Here is a 20575-nt window from a genome sequence, read left to right as displayed (position 1 = left end):
TCATTACTATCAGTGAGTATCAATGTTTAAAAGAAAACTTGTTTATTTGTATGTTGTAACATATGTCTGTAACTAATATTTCGATTACAGAGGGTATCACGTCGTCTTCGTCGTGCAGCGGCTCGGTGTGGATGCCGGTCTCTAGCGGGCGTTGACGTGCAGCTGCCTGTGCCTCGTATGCAGCAGGACGTTCAGCCTCCCATTTGTGCAGTTGGACCATCTACAGCAGGACTGAGCTCCTCGCGATCGACGCGGGACACGTTTGAGGACGTGGCCCACGACGACGAGGACGACGACGACGACGACCACGACGACGCTGGCGCTGGCGCTGGCGCCGCAGGTCAGCAGGAGATTAGACCATCTCAGTTGCAGGATGCTCCTACAACTCAGCCATCACAGCTGACACCACATAGAAGGCGTCCACGAGACCCTTACACTCCAGGCACCGACGCTCTTGGGGCCAAGGGCAAGGGTAAGACTAGGAGGAAATGAATACTTTGTGATGTTGGTCTTATGCTGAAAACTGTGTGATTTGGACTCATGCTGGAGACGTTGTAATATGAACTATGTTATGTCTTTTGGACTATGTGTTGTGGACATTGTATTTTGGACTTTGTTTGTGAACATTGTATGAAGAACTATGTTCTGTGGATGTTTTTATATTCGATGTTATTTTGTGATGTATTATATGTTGAAATGCTTACATGTCTTATAATATGTGATTATTTGAACTGTGGTTGTTAATAAAACAAGAGGAACTCTTGCAAATTTTTTTTGTGAATTGTAAAAAACATAACAAGCAATAAGTAACGCATCTTTAGAGTTCTAAATTATTTTTGATACGAAAATACTACATAACAGGCTACAATTCTTCAGTCTGAATCACAATCTATGAGTAACTCATCTTCAGAGTCATCCGTCGCGCAATCCTCAACGACAACCTCATTCCACTTGCTGCATTGTCCTGCATCACACTTGTCACCAGTTCTCTTGTAATAATTGGCTTCTGCTTCATCTGCAGCTTGGGAGAATAGCTCATCCTCAGCCTCAGCCTCATCAGACTTCTTCTTGTAATAAGCCGCCTCTACCTCTTCGGCGGCCTGAGACATAAACTCATCCTCTTCCTCTTGAGCACGTAATCCTGCCTCAGCTAGTGTGATGAGCTCACTCAACCTTGATTTGTCATCCTCCTCTTCTTCATGTAATCCTGCCTCTGCGAGAGCGATAAGCTCACTCAATCTAGATGTGTCGTCCTCCTCCTCCTCCATCAGCTCAACCGTTGCCATTTTATCCTGAACATATCTCGCATGCGCCTCATCGGCCAAATAGTTTACGCCGCTTCCAATCTCTGCAAATATAATGAGAAATATAAGTTAGCAAAGTCAAGATAAATAAATTGTACTAACATAATTATAATATCATTTATCTCACTTACTTCCCTTGAGGCGATCAGCAAGATTATCCAACATCTGTTTCTCGGCTTGAGCCGCTTCCCATTCCCTTGCATCCTGTGCTCTCTTCTCATCTGCCGCCTTCAACCTCCTATACTCTGCACGCTTCGGGCTATCATAAAAGGCAGATTTTGCTTCCCTACGCATGTCGCGTATGCGATCGTTAATGTAAAGAATCGACGAGCCGAGATCCACAACGCATCTTCTGTCCCATTATTCTCTTGGACTCTATTGTGCGCATCACCTCTCCTTTGTCGTCGTAACTCTCCCAACTGCATTTCCTCGTCTCCTACAAAAAAATAGTAAGTACCACTATAACATTACAGCTGGTGCAAAAAAAAATACCAACCTCATCGTAATCGACCATATGTCCACAAAAATATCCAACACCAAGCTCCGAAGGAACTAATCCATACTTAGCTTCAATACCACATTTGCAGAGTACTGGATCAAATTTGACCTCTTCTTCCGCCCACCCGTTGTATCTCTTTTCCTTTACCTCTGGCTCTAGCCAATGGGACAAAGGACCATACAACCACTCTCTGAAACAACACTTACGCCACCCGTATGGCTGCAGGAGAAAAAAATAGTAATTTATTGTAAATAAAAACTATTTCATACATTTAGCTTATCAATGGGCTCACATAATCAATGTTCAGACAACAGAACTGCTTCTCATAGTCTTCGTCGATGACAGCACGGTCTCCACAATCGCATCGAGGCGGTGAGTCCATCCGTCTTTCTATTGCTACCTCCTTCTCCGCATCCGTCATTGGTGGAGGATTCGGGGGAGGAGGTACCCAACGCTTAAAACGCTCATGACTGGTCCTTCCACTCAACCAATTAACGAAAAGAAGATATCGAGGGTCAAATTTATCAGGACCATCGATCCACTGGAAAAAGAAACACCTCTGATGTCCCTAAAATAATGGAAAGAAGCACTATTGCACATCTACAAAATAATGAATGCGAACAAAATTAAGTGACAAGTCATAAGCTACGTACGTCCAAACCGCCACAAAGGTAGTAGCAGCGAGCAGCCGTGTCTGGATGTTGTGATTGATGTACCCAAGCCAGTCTGCCACAGTCACAGTTAGGCACGGGGAGTTCAGGAGGAACATGAGCATCCTTACTAGATACGTCCGGATATAACTCCCGAGGACGACCTCTCTTCTGCCACAACGCCTCTCGGTACATGTCTTTCATCTAATAAACGATTATAATTATCACTTGTACCTAATATGCTTTATAATAAGTTTACACAAACTAATAATCGAAATGATAATATAATAGGTGTATACAAACTATTAAAATATGAAACTATGAGCAACTATGAAACTAACAACCCAATATACAAAACGAATCAGTTGGACATCATACCTTGGTCTACGAAGTGAACCAACTCAAATCTTTGAATCCAACAAATTTTGACGAAGTTTGGAAATGAGATGAAATGCGCTGCTCTCTGCCAGCCGCGCGGGCGTTTTTATAGGAATTCATAGCTCGGCGCCAAGATCTATGGCGCCGAGCTACGAGGCCGCGCCGCCACCACGTCAGTGCCAGGTCAGCCCTAGGCGCAAGTAGCCGTTGCTGCCACGTCACAGCTCGGCGCCATAGGCTGTGGCGCCGAGCTGTGTTACCTCGGCGCCACAGCCTATGGCGCCGAGCATCGGGTCCAAACGTGCAAATAAAATTTCTGGGGGTCCAAACGTAAATTTTTGTCACGAAAGGGGCTAAAAAACAAAAAAATCGGGCCTAGTCATGAGGAAGAAAGTGACCCTCAGCTGTCTAGCTTGAGCCCATGTCTAGATCACTTGAAGAGAACAGAAAAAACAAACCAGAAGCACTGATCTCGGTGGCCTTGGACGGAGGCGGTGACAAAAAGGTTCCCAGTGACACGATCGCCCCACTGTCCCCATCGGAAGCAGGCACCACCTTTCTCTTCTTGGAGATCACCTTCGTGACACCCAACACAAGAGTGGCGAGGCGGAGATCGCTACTAGGGGGAAGAGGAGTCAAGTTAGGAATTGCAACCAAAGAGGGGCATACGACGGGGACCATCGAGGCCCACTGCTTGTTGTACACCCATTGACGAACCTTCATTTTTTAGGTACCACTTTGCTCCCATGGCTTCCTAACAGAGAGCTGGACCTGCCACCTACGTCAGGAGGCAACCTGACTTATAGGATGTAGGCTATTCAGTTATTCAGTAGCATGAACCTATCTAAATCATTGTCTCATGTTTTACCATCAAGTTAGGCATTTTGTAGAAGCACACCAAACCTGACTCTAAGTAATCCTATAGTAAGATTATTAGTCACCAAATATTAACAAGCCCTTTGTGTCCGTGTTGAGGTAGTCGAACATGAAAGGGAAATGGGCTTAAACATTTCCTATAATCGATTTTGGTGTTTGACGTTCATCACAAATCACGTAGACTAACTAGTTTGCCTAGTTGTCATTTATCTCAGGTGCATAAAGTTCAACATAAACCAACAAAGAAAATGAGTTGGGGAAACTCTACAAAGTTTGGAACAAAAACAATAAATGGTGCAACCAGTGGCGCACTAGACACTGTCCGGTGCCAAGGCCGAGGCACCTCATGAACTTGCCGCTCTCGGGATTTTCTCAGGGTCACTCCACTATAGTTCACTGGACTGTCCGGTGAGCCAACAACGGTCAACTGCACCCAACGGTCGACTGCGATGAACAGTGAATAGTGGTCAGAGCAGAAGTCAGAAGTCGGAACTACGAAGTCAGAACGCACTGGACTGTCCGGTGCTGCAAGAGGACAAATGACTTCAACGGTCAACCACTCCAAACCCCAACGGTCGGGTGAAGTGACACGCACCGGACAGTGAACAGTGTCATGTCCAATGCATCACCAGACTGTATAGTGTGCCCATCGACAGCAACAACTGGAATAGTGGTTGGGGCTATAAATACCCCCAACCACCACCATTCAAGCCATCCAAGTTTTCTGAACTCCACATTCATTACTAGAGCAAAGACATACACTTCAAGACACAATCAAAGGATCAAACCCTCTCCAAGTTCTAAAATCAACTCAAGTGCTTAGTGACTTGAGAGAGGATCATTTGTGTTTGTTTTGTTGCTCTTGTTGCTTGGATTGCTTTTTCTTTCTCATTCTAATTCTTCTAAGTGCTTGTAAAGCTAGCAAGAGACACCTAAGTGTGTGGTGATCCTTGCAGGATCTTAGTGACCCAAGTGATTAAGGAGAAGCACTCAACCGGTCTAAGTGACCGATTGAGAGAGGGAAAGGGTTGTAATAGACCCGGCCTTTGTGGCCTCCTCAACGGGGACTAGGTTCTTTGGAACCAACCTTCGTGAAACAAATCATCGTGTTCACTTGTGTTGATCCCCACTTGATTTGTTTCTCCCCTCTCATCTCTCTAAAGTTCACTTGCTCATATTGATGAGTTTGCTCCCGAAGTTATCCGCATTGATTGAGCAACTCATAGCAAGAGGAACAATCTTCCGCGCTCCAAATTTATTTCTAACCCTAACCTCAAGTGTAGTGCATGTTTAAAGTTTGTAAATTTCAGGTTTCGCCTATTCACCCCCTCTAGGCGACTCTTAGAACATAAGGGTGCAGTTCCCATGGTTGAAAAAGTCATGCTAAAGATAACCAAGGTCGGCATAGTTGTGGTTGTGTTACCACATTGATGGAGATGTAGATGCATAAGAGGCTCCATGAAGATGATAGAGATGCATCGAGGTAGTTGCCATAGAAGGGGGAAATGTCGAGGCCGACAGAATAGGGTCATCAAAGCATATTCGAACGAAGACCATCCAATCAAGGCAAATGCCTTGAAAACTAGAGGGTCGATGTAGTCAAGTTGCATGAACCAAGGAATCAGCTAGGTTTGCTAGACCCAACAACACATTATGGATGAAAGGAGGCTTCATTGTTACTAACACTGAATGTAAAAGGTGAAGGGGTGCAAATATGCATCAACATCTGAGGGTCGATTGTGGTGCACAAAACAACAAGGTAGAAGGTGCCAATGTAGCACACTATTATCGAAGTAGATGAAGTAGGTGGTGACAAGATGATGACACTATTGTGCTAGACAAAAAAGAAGCGGATGAGTGGACACGTTGAACTCGAAGGCAAGCAATGTGAGCTAGCGATGGATGTGCAGCAGTGCCTTCACGTGTAAGGGAAATGATGGCCTCATTCTCAAAGGTAGTGTTCTAAGTTGATGGTGAAGTTCGGATCAATAGGACGAAGACCTTGTGCAGATAGATAGCATAGAAGATTGTGTAGCACAGACATAATGCATAGGGAACAACTATGTAAGTGCAATGTCGAAGTACACATGGGGGATTACGTTATGGCTTGACAAGGCGGCACAACCTCAACCATATATCTCTGAGAGAACATATGTAGTACTTGATGATTGACATTGAAGGATAACAGGTGACGCCTAAGAGGGGGTGAATTAGGACTTCTAAAACTTTCACTAAACTAGGCCACAAATAAATCCCTAGAGCAAATCCTATGCAAATAATCAAACTAGAATGTGCAAACTAGGTTTTGTCTAAGTGTTGCTATCTCTACCACAATGTCTAAGTTTCAATCTACACTATATAAGTATGAATACAAGATTGAAACTTAAATGCTTAATATAAACGTGGAAACTTAAAGAGCAAGGTAGAGATGCAAACTCTCATAGATGACGCCGGTATTTTTACCGAGGTATCCGAAACCACGCAAGGTCCCGACTAATCCTCGTTGGTGCCCCTACGCAAAGGGAAGCCCACGCAAGAGCCAAGCACCTCGGTCGAGTAACTTCGTAGAGAGCCACGGGCCTAATCCACGTGCAAGTGGTGCTCCGCTTCCGGCTCCTCTTGGACGCTCCCCGCCGTCTCCACTATCGAGCTTCCGGCTGAAAACGCTGCTGGCCTCATTCCCTCCGGTACATGGTGGCGGCCGTGACACAAACGCAGTTATCACGGTCTCGCAAGACTCTCGTCCCACTCGGTATAATTACAATGGCTCGTGCAAGAGCCGAGGTGTTGTGTGGTTTATCTAAACTCACTCAACTAACTAGGATTCACCTAGAGCAAGTGCTAATGCGGTCTAACTAACTTAAACACTTTGCAAAGCACCTACGCTAATCATCGAGTGATTCTATTAAGCACTTGGGTGTTTGAGCTCTTGGAAATGTGCACTATATGCCTTGGTATCTTGCTTGGGCTCCCACCCTTTGAAATGGCTGGTTGGGGTGTATTTATAGCCCAACACAAAACTAGCCGTTGGAGAAATGATGCTGCTTTCTATGGCACACCGGATAGTCCGATGCCCCTATCCGGTGTGCCTAGCCGTTGGATCTATCAGTGCAGGTGACCGTTGGCGCGCAGGCTTTTTGCACTGGACAGTCCAGACTTCACACCGGACAGTCCGGTGCTCTTCTCTCCATGGTGCCACCTAGAACTAGCCGTTAGGGCTACTGTTCCTGGTGCACCGGACAATCCGGCGTGTGGCACCGGACAGTCCGGCGTGTCACCGGATAGTCTGGTGCACTTGTCTGGACAGTCCGACTGTGGCAACACTTCTTCTTTTCTTGGACTTTACTTGATCTTCATAAGATCTTCTTTTGAGGTGTTGCTTTCCTCAATGCCTTGGTCCAAGTAACTTTAGCATCCTGTGAACTACAAACACAAACACTAGCAAACTCATTAGTCCACAGGTTATGTTGATCATCAAACACCAAAACTCATTTAGCCAAATGGTCCGGGGTCCATTTTCCTTACAATCTCCCCCTTTTGGTGATTGATGACAACACAACCAAAGCAAGCAAATATGACAAACATTTGAATGAAAATATGCAATCTACTTGCTTGGATGCATGTTTGTCCCCCACAATGTGATATTATGGACTTAAGCCTCCCCCTAACTCCATCATTCACTTACTTCCTATTTTAGACCAAAGAACCAAAACCACTTGAAGAAATAAATTCTTTAAAATGTGGTGATTGGTGTTTGATACAGTTTTCATTGCTTTGGTCCTTAAACTTCTCCCCCTTTAGCATCAACCACCGAAAAAGGAAGACATTAAAAACATGTAGGAAGCAAATTAGGACTTGCCCTCATAAGGTATTCGTCTATTAATATCAAACAAAGTAAAATTATTAGTCCCCCTAAATGAGTGTTCTCTTTTAGAAAGAACTTTCTCCCCCATTAAAGATGAAGAAATACTCCCCTGACAGAGATCTTCTACTTAGGAAAAAACATGTGAGAAATAGAGGTGCAAGACATGATTTGAATAGACTAACTTCCCTTATGCATAGGTAACAAAATATGAGTCAACAATATATGCATTTTAGCAACATGGGAAGTATAAGATATGAAATATATTCTAATCAAATATTGGAGAAGACATGTAAATGATATCAAATGTAGTCTCAAAGGTACCAATTTGAAAATCAATGGCGAACCAATTGAAGACCAATGGCAGGCTTGTGAGACATAATAATTCTTGTAGATTTGTAGTGGAAGCTTGTTGTCTTTCTCCAGAGACTTCATTTTCCTTACAATGAGACTACTACAGAAATAGACTCGAAAAAGATATTAGTCTCAAAGTCTTAGATTATAGAGTAACCTCCCCCTGAAAGTGTGCATACAAGTTTTGAACACTTGTAGAGGACATGCACTTTGATTTGATATCAAGACAGACAGATTATCCATAATCAGAGCTTTGGCTCATATAAGTTAAATGATACCAATTTGTAGTATATAATCTTTTGAAGCATTAGTGTCATTTACTTAGGGATGTTAAATAAGCTATGTGCCATGCTTAATTAAACAATTTAAACCATGTAGGTTAGCTCACGGATATGAATTGAAAACGAGCAGTCCTACCATGTGATTTAGCTAGTATGCATGCATTGTTAATCTAAATTAAAATGAAATACTAGGCATGAAAGGTAAAACTAGATACACGAAAATAGATACGCATATCTAAAAACAAGGAATACAACAAAACTAGTTGCTTTAGTCATGGGTGGAGAAATTTGGGTCCAAAATATTCACTAACCCACTTGGCAATAAACTTGATCCAATATGATGTATCCCATGATATACATCCACCTTTGCCAAGTCTCCAAATTTCCCATAGTCCTTCGGACTCCTCACTTCTCTTTCGGGATCCAAACCTTCTTGGTGCTTTTTATGGTTGAAATTATTTCCTTTGGCACCCAGATGCATTTGGCCCCTTTTACTTTGTTGGCTTGCTTGTTGACCTTGATTGCTATCACCTTTCCATTCTTTTTCTTCTTTATTAGATATGGTGTAGCAGCCTTTTTGTCCACCTTTTTGATGTAGGTGTTGGAGATTTTGCTTGATGGCTTTTGCTTGAGCTTTTGCCTTTGCTTATCCCCGGTTATCGCCTTGCATTGGAAAGACTTATGTCCTTCCTTGTGGCATAACCTACAAATCATGGTTTCACCCTCCACATGCTTGTTCACTCCGCAGTGGTGTTATCCTGTGGAGGTTGGATTTGTTTGGCTTTGCCTTTCTTGTTGTACAAAGCCTTGCCAAGGCGAGCCACTTCTTGCCTTAATTGCTCATTTTCCTTTGCAACCTTATTCGAACATGTTTCTACAACAATACTCTTAACAAGAACTAGGTTGCAGGGGTTAGAATTATCAATTAAATCAAAGCAAGAAGTAGAAGCATTTTTCTTAATAATTTCAGGAATGTCAACTAAAGATGTCCCTAGGGTGCTACCAATGTTTTCTAGCTTAGTAGTTAGCTCATTATTGTGTATGCTAAGAATTTCCATTTTTACTAGCAAATTTTCGATAGTTTCTTGGGAGCTAGCTAACTTATCCTAAAGTTTTTCATTCTTTTTACTGAGGTCATCATCGGTAGCAGTGGATGGAGCACTAGACTCTAATAGCTTAATTTTAGTTGATATCTCACTATTTAAGTTTGCAAATATTTCAAATTTTTCTAGCAAACCTTTATAATCATGTTGAGAGATAATCAACTTATTTTTCAAAGTTTTAAATTGAGCCTTTTGCTTAGTGCAAACATCCTGAAAAATTTAACGGCTTCCACAAGCTCATCTACGGAGGGCTTTCCCTCACCTTCATCATCACTACTACTTTCATCACTAGAGGATGGAATTCTCATTTTACTTCTTGCCATAAGGCATTTGCGTGATGAGGACTGGTGGTTGCGCGTCCTTGGAGGTTCATCTTCGCTTGAAGAATCATCCCAAGTTTTGACACTTGTTAGCGCCTTGTCTTTGCTCCTCTCCTTTTTGGGTTCGACCATAGTTGGACAGTTGTCCCTGAAGTGGCCCTTCTCCCCTCATGTGAAGCATCCTCTCTTTCTTTGCTTTCTCCTGTCAATGTTAAAGAGAAGATCCTCTACCTGCACGGGCACACCCATTAGATTAATCTTACGGATCATCCCCATTACCTTTCCGACGCGTCGGATTGTTTCTTCGTCTTTGGAGGATGATGTTGATGGTTGATTATCTCCTTCATCATCACTTTCTTCCTCATCTTCTTCACTTGAGGAACTTGGAGTGGGAGCCTTCTTTTTACCCTTCCTTTCATCACATGCAAAAGCATATGGCCTTGAGAAAGTTGGCTCCTCTCCCTGACCCATTTCTCGTGACATTTCAAAGGCCGCGATTTTCCCAATCACGAGTCCTCCATGTTGTGAAGAATAGTGATGATGCTCCCATATCTTTGTTGTGGTAGCATGGAGATGATCTTCCTCACAATGTCAGCATCACCTAGCTTATTAATGCCAATAGAATTGAGCTCATTGATAATTAGATTCAAACGAGAATACATATCTCTAACAAACTCATTTTCTTTCATAGCAAAAGAATTATACTCATTTAAGACTAGGCAATGTTTTTGCTCACAGACATTTGATGTACCGTCATGGAGCTCATGCAATTTTAGCCAAATCTCATTAGCAGTTTTCAATGTAAACACTTGATTAAAAATATTCATGCTAAGAAATTCATACAAGCAATTTTTGGCTCTAGCATTTAAATGAATTTCTTTTTCGTCACTCGTGGTGGGTTTCTCGGGATTTTTGGGGGGTTTCAACTCGTCACGAGTGACTCTCAAAACACCTAGATCAACGGCCTCTAGGTAACAAGCCATTCTAGCACTATAATATGGGAAGTTAGTGTCGTCAAAGTGTGGTGGCCTATGGGTATTCATCCCTTCCTCTAAAATGTGTTGGCTCTTTTAGCGGTGAAGCTAAAGTGTTTCAAATGAGCCAAACTAGGCTCTGATACCAATTGAAGGATAACAGGTGGCGCCTAGGAGGGGGTGAATTAGGACTTCTAAAACTTTCACTAAACTAGGCCACAAATAAATCCCTAGAGCAAAACCTATGCAAACAATCAAACTAGAATGTGCAAACTAGGTTTTGTCTAAGTGTTGCTATCTCTACCGCAATGGCTAAGTTTCAATCTACACTATATAAGTATGAATACAAGATTCAAACTTAAATGCTTAATATAAATGCGGAAACTTAAAGAGCAAGGTAGAGATGCAAACTCTCGTAGATGACGCCGCTATTTTTACCGAGGTATCCAAAACCACGCAAGGTCCCGACTAATCCTCATTGGTGCCCCTACGCAAAGGGAAGCCCACGCGAGGGCCAAGCACCTCGGTCGAGTAAATCCGTAGAGAGCCAGGAGCCTTCTCCACATGCAAGTGGTGCTCCGCTTCCAGCTCCTCTCGGACGCTCCCCATCGTCTCCACTATCGAGCTTCCAGCTGAAAATGTCGCGAGCCTCGCTCCCTCCTGTACATGGTGGCGACCGTGACACAAACGTAGTTGTCACGGTCTCGCAAGACTCTCGCTCCACTCGGTACAATTACAATGGCTCACGCAAGAGCCGAGGGGTTGTGGTTTATCTAAACTCACTCAACTAACTAGGATTCACCTAGAGCAAGCGCTAATGTGGTCTAACTAACCTAAACACTTTGCAAAGCACCTACGCTAATCACCGAGTGATTCTATTAAGCACTTGGGTGTTTGAGCTCTTGGAAATGTGCACTATATGCTTTGGTATGTTGCTTGGGCTCCCACCCTTTGAAATGGCTGGTTGGGGTGTATTTATAGCCCCCAACACAAAACTAGCCGTTGGAGAAAAATATGCTGCTTTCTGCGGCACACCGGATGGTCCGGTGGGGTCAACGGACAGTCCAACCAGAACAAAGTGTAACCGAGAAAGGCCGGTCCCCTTGCAAAAAGTGCGACAAAGCCTTCAAGCGAGTACCAACACTCCCTTTGAGGCTCGAGGGCTACTGTCGGGGACCATAATTAGGGGTACCCCCAAGACTCCTAAACTCGGCTGGTAACCACCATCAGCACAAAGCTGCAAAGGCCTGATGGGCGCAATACAGGTCAAAGCTCCGTCCACTCAAGGGACATGATCTCGCCTCACCCAAGCCCAGCATCGGGCAGGAATAGTAGACCCAGGTGGATTCACGCCTCGCCCGAGGGCCTCCTCAAGCAACGGGCGCACCTTCGACTCACCCGAGGCCCAGCTCGAGCAGGCTTCGCGGAGAAGCAACCTTGGCCAGATCGCCATGCCAACCGACCGTATTGCGGGAGCATTCAATGCAAGGATCGCCTGACACCTTATCCTGACGTGCGCTCCTCAGTCGACAGGGCCGAAGTGACCGCAGTCATTTCGCCCCTTCACTGACTGACCTGACAGGAAAACAGCGCCGCCTGCACTGCTCCGACTGCTGTGCCACCACTACCGGAATCAGCTTCTTTGCCGTGTGTTCTAAACACACGGCAAAGGCCATTTTACACTCGGCAAAGGCTTTGCCGAGTGTAACACTCGGCAAAGAACGCTCGGCGAACTGTACATCGGCAACAGCTTCTTTGTCGAGTACTTTTTGTCGGGCACTCGGCAAAGTCTTTGCCGAGTGCCATTTGGCACTCGGCAAAGAAAAGTCACCGTCACGGCGCCAAGTAACGGTGACGGATCCTTTGCCGAGTGCCTACGGCGACACTCGGCAAAGACTGGTCCAGTGGACCCCACAGCCAGTCCCTGTGCCGAGAGCCCTAATGGCACTCGGCAAAGAAGGTTTCTTTGCCGAGTGTCTGGTGGCCTGGCACTCGGCAAAGAACCCTCCAGTGGGCCCCTTTGCCAGTATCTTTGCCGAGTGTCTTGGCAAAAGCACTCGGCAAAGATGTCTTTGCCGGTTCCCAGGTTTCCTTCTTTGCCGAGTGCCACTGTCAGCACTCGGCAAAGATGTCTTTACCGGTTCCCAGGTTTCCTTCTTTGCCGAGTGCCATGGTCATAGCACTCGGCAAAGCCACCCTTTGCCGAGTGTTACACTCGGCAAAGTGACCAGGATGTCCCTTTTTTATTTGCTTTTGTTGTTCCATCCAAACAAACAAAAGATATATATCATTCACATCACATTATATATCAAGCACATCACAGAATGAACACATTTATCATCAACACCATATATATCACAAAGTCTCACAAAACAGATCACACTAAAGTCAGGATCATCACAAAACAGATACAAGTCTGCATCATCACTAACATCACCAAGTATCTCACAAGATAAAGTGTAACTAACATCACCAACACTCATAAAGGTAAGTCTGGATCATCACAAAACAAATCATCAACGAGGTGGGCATCTGGACTGGTTCGGCGAAGGGCTGGACGAAGCATGAGGGTTGTTCGACGCCGCCGATTGACCCTGCACAGAGAAGAGATTGTATGTGTGAGAACATATGAATATATATCATGCAGTACTAAAATTTTGATACTCACAGGAGTAGTGAACTCTGTAGGGTCAGCTGCAGGGAACAACGGAGGTGGTGGAGCATGACCCTGTGCGGCGCCAAGGCTCTGCATGTACGCGAACATCTCCGCCATCCTCTTCTCTAGCTCCTCACGTTGCCTCCTCTCATCATCTAGCTGAGTCTGTAATATTTCGCCCTAATGTTACGATAATGCAAAGAGAAGATATATAAAAATCAATGAACGATGAATAGATAAGGAATAACCTGGAGTTGCTGGATACGATGCTGTGAGGTGTCCTGCCGAGGTCGTATGGCTGGGCTCGCGCTCGTGCTCCTTGCTCGCACCTGAGAGAGAGTGGGAGTGGAGGACGAGTCGATTGCCCCGTCGGCAATCCAGTACCGCCCATGCCTCTTGCCTCCTCCGACCCTCATGAGGACATCTCCGTCGATGTCCTCGGTCCTCGGATCGTAATCTGGCCCATGGACCTCCTTGGCCATGGCGGTGTACTCACTGAGTCGGCTGTGGATGGCGGGGTTGGTGTACGCCTCGGGCCCGTCATCCGGGTTGTAGGTGACGTCGGACGTCGCCTTCCCCTTGTGGGCCATGGCATATGCCGAGAACGTGGAGCAAGGCGCGCCACCATGTGCCGCCGACTGCGAGAAAACCAACGAGATGGTTAGAAATCATGTCTAATCGAAAGTTATATACCTAAATAAAAAAGAGCGCGTACCCATGCTTCCGCGTATTTGCCCAGGCTGCGGCTGCCTTGATGGTGGGAGGGACCTTGCATCAGCAAACGCCGTTCCCGGCTAGCGTTGTGCGCCTCATCCCACTCAGCCGAGCACCACCTCTGCACCATCTGCTCCCAGCACTCAGGATGCGCGGCGCACCAATGAGGAATCATCTAAAAAAATATAAGTACACAGCATATCAGAAGAAAAAAATAAGCATATTTAGTACCAATAATAAAGTTTTGTATTTACCTGCAAGTACTGGTCCGGAGTCAACGACATGGTTCGGGCATCCTTCTTGTTCACCTTCTCCCCAAGGACGGAGCCGTGGTAAGTGACGATGGCCTGGATGCGCGCCTCGTAGTGCATGTCCACGACGAGCTTCTTACAGCATGTCGTAGACACCACATCCGCCCTGGCCTCATATCCAGCATCGCACCTGAAGAAATCCTACATACACAAAGACGATGTATCCATACATTATTTCAAGAATATGCAACAAATGCGACTTATTAAACAATATAGTGCGATGAAGACTTACCCACAGCTCTTGTTTCACCCGCTCCGCCTTGTTGTTGAATTGTCTGCCGTCCCGATCTACTGCATCGGGGGCGACGGCGTAGTGGTCGAAGGTGTATGCTGGGCTCGTCACTCCGGCGTACTCGACAAGTCCAGGGAAGTGTTCCCGACATAGAAGGCCCAGGATGCCATTGGGGTTGCGGTCGTGACCCCCTGCAGTCTCCAAAACCATCCAAGACCTGTCCAAGTGATTAAGATGAAGTATTAGTTTCTATTATTAATTTGAACATATAATATGAAAAGGCAGCAACAATATCTAAAGTTACCTACCTCTCTCCATCGGGTCGTATCAGCGGACGTCTGTCACGAAGTATGGGTCGCTTAGGGAGGCTCGCGGGACCTCGCAGGTAGATACTCCTCAAACCTGAGGAGCCAGAACCTGAGACGTCCTGCTGAGCGGCGTCGTCGTCGTCGTCGTCCTGCTGCGCCGCATCGTCGTCGTCCTGCTGTGCCGCATCGACAGCGGCTTGCTGCTCCACCTGCTGTTGTACGGCGTCGTCCTGCTGCGCCTCCTCCTCCGTCCTACGGGTGCTCCTCCTCCCCCTCCCCCTCCCCCTCCTCGTCCTCGTCCCACCGCCCACCATCTTTGTCCAACAACCTGCAATTAAGAGTAAACAATTAAGCACAGATAAAAAATATGTATTTAGAAACATATGCAAAATAAATGAAATATAGCATTACATCGATTAAAAATAATCTTCATATGTGTCCGGGTTAGCCGGATCATAAGTGTCATCATCACTATCAACCATTTCATAGTCGACATCATCTGAAGGCGCAATTTCTTCATTGGCATTGCCTTCAAGTATTTCTAAGTCATTCTCATTTTGCACCTCATCATCCTCGTCATCAACAACCATTTCAATATCTACTTCCATTCCGATCGCTTCGGTTAAGTCTATCTCAAATTGCCCTTCGAGCCCATCTTCTTGGAAGAACTCTCCGTCATATGTGTCCGGGTCTAAGTTATAATCTTCATCGTTTGGAACAGGTAATTTAGCGTGCGGTGATACCTTATACACAACATCCCAACCCTTAAGATGTTGTTTCGTTTGGCACGCATATGGAAGATAATACACTTGTGTGGCCTGTTGGGCCACAATATAGACATCGTCTCCTGGTAAGGTGGAATCCTGTCGAATTTCGACTAGCCCAAGATTAGAATGTGTCCGTCTCGTAACATCAGGGTCAAACCAATGACATTTGAATATCACTGGAGTAAGAGGTTTGGAACCATAAAAATTGAGTTCATATATATCTTCAATTCTTCCATAATACTCGACCTCGTCAAGCCCGGGCGTATAGACTCCAGAACACGTGGTTTTTCGATTGGGCCGGCTTTGGTCGTAGCTTGTTGTGCGAAAACGGTATCCATTGACGTCATACCCAGAAAATTTCCTGACCCTATAGGCAAAGCCATTGGCTACTTGTCTCAACTCGGCACTCATAGACGGCTCTCTTTGGCCCTGCAAGTTCAAACACGCTAGATTGTTATATTATTCGCACGTAAGAGCAACTTCAAATGACAAACTAAGCACGTACCTTACGTTTAAACCAGGAAATGAAATCGGGCAATCCATTTCCCGCACCCTTTCGAAGAAGGGTATCATATTCCTGTGGAGTTGGGTCCCTTGATCGACGCCAGAATTCATGAAGAAATTGCTCCATGTATGGCGTCACCTCTTCAAGGTTGGTCAATACATATAGCATGATATGGCGCCACTCTTCATGTCTCAGGGTCTTGGTGGTCGAACCACTTGCGCTTCCGAGTTGCCCTCGAAAAATGCTGAGATTCGATTCATTGTCGCCATCATTGTAACGAGGGGGTGGATTATGCACGCTCGGCAGTTTGTCACCATAGTTTCTATGATTTCATGTGTAGTTCTCTTAGGTTTCTACACATAGTGTCCCACAACTTTCTCCAAACATTCTAAAATTTTTATCGCAGCCTGTACATATGATATCATGACACGTGAACAAGTTTCAGGATTTTCTGACTTTGTTTGTGTTTTATACAATTTTTAAACATGTGTATGGCAAGTTCACGGCCATGTTTAGTGAGCATGTTGCTCGAAGTTTCCGGTCCGCTCCTGGAATCGGTCGTAACTTATGCTAAGTAACATGAATATCATTTTTGCATGCACGGTTTTCCAAGTTTCGAGTGACCTACAGTTCAAATCTAAATTTTCCGAAGAAATTCAAATAAACGAACTAAATCTACTAACGATTGAAAACTCTGTTAAAATTGTCCACAAATGATACATGTAGGTATACATAGTGTAGGAACACACCACAAAAAGTTTGGTTGCAAAAAATAAAAAAAATAAAAATATACTTTGCCGAGTGTCCAGTTATGACACTCGGCAAAGTATGCTTTGCCGAGTGCCTGCTATGTGACACTCGGTACAGAACATCTTTGCCGAGAGCCAACGGCTGACACTCGGCAAAGATTAACGACCGTCAGCTCTGGGACGGTCGCTGACGGCCGTTTGCCGAGAGCCCCCTTTGCCGAGTGTTTGACACTCGGCAAAGTTGTCTTTGCCGAGTGCCGTTCGGTGCCGAGTGTTCAGCTCTCGGCAAAGCACGATTTGCCGAGTGCCTAACTGTACCGAGAGCGGCACTCGGCAAAGCTATCTTTGCCGAGTGCCCGACAAAAGGCACTCGGCAAAGAAGCCCACACTCGGCAAAGCCTCGGATTCCGATAGTGCACCCGCCAGGGTGAGGCTGACAACAGCCAAGTCCAGCCTCAGGCGCCATAGGAAGCTCTGCCTCGCCCGACCCCAGGGCTCGGACTCCACCTCGACCTCGGAAGACGGACTCCGCCTCGCCCGACCCCAGGGCTCGGACTCCACCTCGACCTCGGAAGCCGGTCTCCGTCTCGCCCGACCCTAGGGCTCAGACTCCACCTCGACCTTGGAAGACGGACTCTGCCTCGCTCGACCCCAGGGCTCGGACTCAACCTCGACCTCAGAAGACGGACTCCGCCTCGCCGAACCCCAGGGCTCAGACTCAACCTCGACCTCGGAGGACAGTCTCTGCCTCGCCCGACCTCAGGGCTCGGACTCAGCCTCGACCTCGGAGGAGTCACCGCCTCGCCCGACCTCGGGCTCGGACCGACCACGCTGCAGGGGGGTACATCATTACCCTACCCCTAGCTAGCTCAGGCTCTGGGGATCAAGACCGGCATCCCATCTGGCTCGCCCCGATAAACAAGTAATGATGGCACCCCGCGTGCTCCATGACGACGGCGGTCCTCAGCCCCTTACGGAAGCAAGGAGACGTCAGCAAGGACCCGATAGCCCCGACAGCTGTGCTTCTACAGGGCTCAAGCGCTCCTCCGACGGCCACGACATCACATGAACAGGGCTCTAGCACCTCTCCCACTGCCACGATGGCATGTACATAGGGCTCTGGCTCCTCTCTACTAGACACGTTAGCACATTGCTACACCCCCCATTGTACGCCTGGGCCCTCTCCTTACATCTATAAAAGGAAGGTCCAGGGCCCTCGTACGAAAAGGTGGCCGCGCAGGAGGACAGGCTGACGGACAGGCTCTCTCTCTCCCTCGCGAACGCTTGTAACCCCCTACTGCAAGCACATCCGCCTGGGCGCAGGACAACACGAGCCACGGTTCCCCTTATTGTTCCCCCTTGTGTTCCGTCTCGCGCCGATCCATCTGGGCAGGGACACGCAGCGACAATTTACTCGTCGGTCCAGGGACCCCCCGGGGTCGAAACGCCGACACCTATGCTGGACCAGAGAGCCGGTGAACTCCCACCGGCCACCATTGACTAAGTGAGGGAAGATATAGCTAGGGCGTTCCGAGATAAGCTCGAAGTTAGTATGATCCCTGGAGGCAGTCGTATCAGAGGCCTTATGATAGTCGATTTGACTATCACCCATACCCACAGAGAACTAGGATACTCGAATTTGCTAAGTTTTTGGGTGACCAGAGTAAGAGCACGCACGAACACATAAGTCAGTTCCTAGCACAATTCGGAGAATTGGTCGACACAAAGGCGTTTCGTGTTCGTTTATTTTCATTATCGAACTGCATTCGCATGGTATGCCACACTGCCTCCTAATTTTATTTTTTCCTGGGGAGATTTAGAACAAAAATTCCATGATCATTTCTTCTCCGACGATTATAAGTTAGATCTGATAGATTTAGTGGCCATGCGACAAGGGAAAGATGAATCGGTTAATTATTACATCCGGAGGTTACGCATATAAGAAACTGATGTTTTCAATTCATTTGGCAGAGAAACAGCTAGCAGAATTAGCCTTTAATGGATTGTGTTATTATTTAAAAGAAAGATTAGAAGACATTCAACACTAGAGAGCTAATGGGCAGGCCAAGTCTAATAATAGAACATTGATTAATCCGGTAAAAAAGAAGATATATGATCATCCTAAGCATTGGCATAAGGTCTTGTCTGAAGCTTTATGGGCTCATAGAATATCTAAACAATATGCTACTAAAGTATCTCCATTTAAACTTGTTTATGGGCAGGAAGCAGTGTTTCCTGTGGAGGTAAGCCTAAATGCTATTAGGTTTGCGAGGCAAAATGATCTAATTGTCGGTGATTATTATGATTCAATGATGGATAATATTGATGAAGTGACTGATGAGAGAGTGATAGCTCTTGGAGAAATAGAGAAAGACAAGATCATGGTCACCAAAGCATACAACAAGAAGGTCAAGGTTAAGTTATTCCAGATAGAAGACATGATATGGAAGACCATCTTGCCACTAAGGAGCAGAGACCGGAAGTTCGGAAAGTGGTCACCAAGCTGGGAAGGCCCTTACAAGATCGCTCAGCTTCTCCAAAAGGCAGGGGCGTCTGTTGAGCACCATTTGTGGCGGGCACGGCTAGACGGTCCGGCTCTAAGGTGCGGACGGTCTACGAATAGATCAAATCAGGTGGTTAAAACTCCTATCTCCTCACGTGTTTAGCCCTCTAATCCCGTGGGAGCTGTTGGAGAATGGCTAGGAATGGGTCTAGACCTCCCCCTTATATATTTGAAAGGTACGACCAATTGAAGGACCAACAATCGATCAAACAATCAATATACCTTTAGTTCTTAACATTTTGCCCTAGGAGTAGACAGTAACATAGTTTGATCTCTCTAATCTTCACCTCTCTCTGGCTCTACATCGTTTAGAGGCGTCTTGGGTTGCTTGCCGATCCCAAAACAAACTCTAGGATCTCTCCTCCCCGATGGGGTTCCTCCTGGGAGCAAGATCCAGGCGCTATCGGCGAACTCCGTTGCCCCTGCGCACGTGCGGACCGTCCGACTCGTCAGGCAGGAACCCTAGCCTCTGCGTCAGGTCGCGGACCGTTGGACCCTCGGCCGCGTACCATCCGCGCCTTCACAGAGAGCACCGTCGCCAGTACTCATAGTGGTGACTGGCGCCCGGATCGGCGCCAACACGTCCCTTCAAATTTGTTGCCTTATCGTATGAAGGAAACAGTGACGCCTAATAGGGGGTGACTTAGGACTTCTAAAAATTCTCTTTAAACTAGGCCACAAATAAATCTCTTGAGCAAAACCTATGCAAATAAATAATCTAGAATGTGCAAACTAGGTTTTGTCTAATTGTTGCTATCTCTATCGCAAAGGCTAAGTTTCAATCTAAATAATCTAACCAAAAAGGCAGGATTGAAACTTAAATATTTAATGTAAATGCGAAAGGTAAAGAGCAAGGTAGAGATGCAAACTCTCGTGGATGACGCTGGTATTTTTATTGAGGTATCCAAAACCACAGAAGGTTGTGACTAATCCTCGTTGGTGCCCCTACACAAAGAAAAGCCCACGCGAGGGCCAAGCACCACGGTCGAGTAACTCTGTTGAGAGTTGCGGGCCTTCTCCACGCGCAAGTGGTGCTCCGCTTCCGGCTCCTCTCGAACGCTCCTCGTTGTCTCCACTATCGAGCTTCCAGCCGAAACACCGCGGTCCTCGTTCCATCCGGTACACGGTGGCGGCCGTGACACAAACTTGTTTGTCACGGTCTCGCAAGA

The sequence above is a fragment of the Zea mays genome, chromosome 9, assembly GCF_902167145.1.
Source record: "Zea mays cultivar B73 chromosome 9, Zm-B73-REFERENCE-NAM-5.0, whole genome shotgun sequence".
Taxonomy (NCBI): Eukaryota; Viridiplantae; Streptophyta; class Magnoliopsida; order Poales; family Poaceae; genus Zea; species Zea mays.
The sequence above is the reverse complement of the archived record's forward strand: the minus strand, read 5'-3'. Positions refer to the sequence as shown.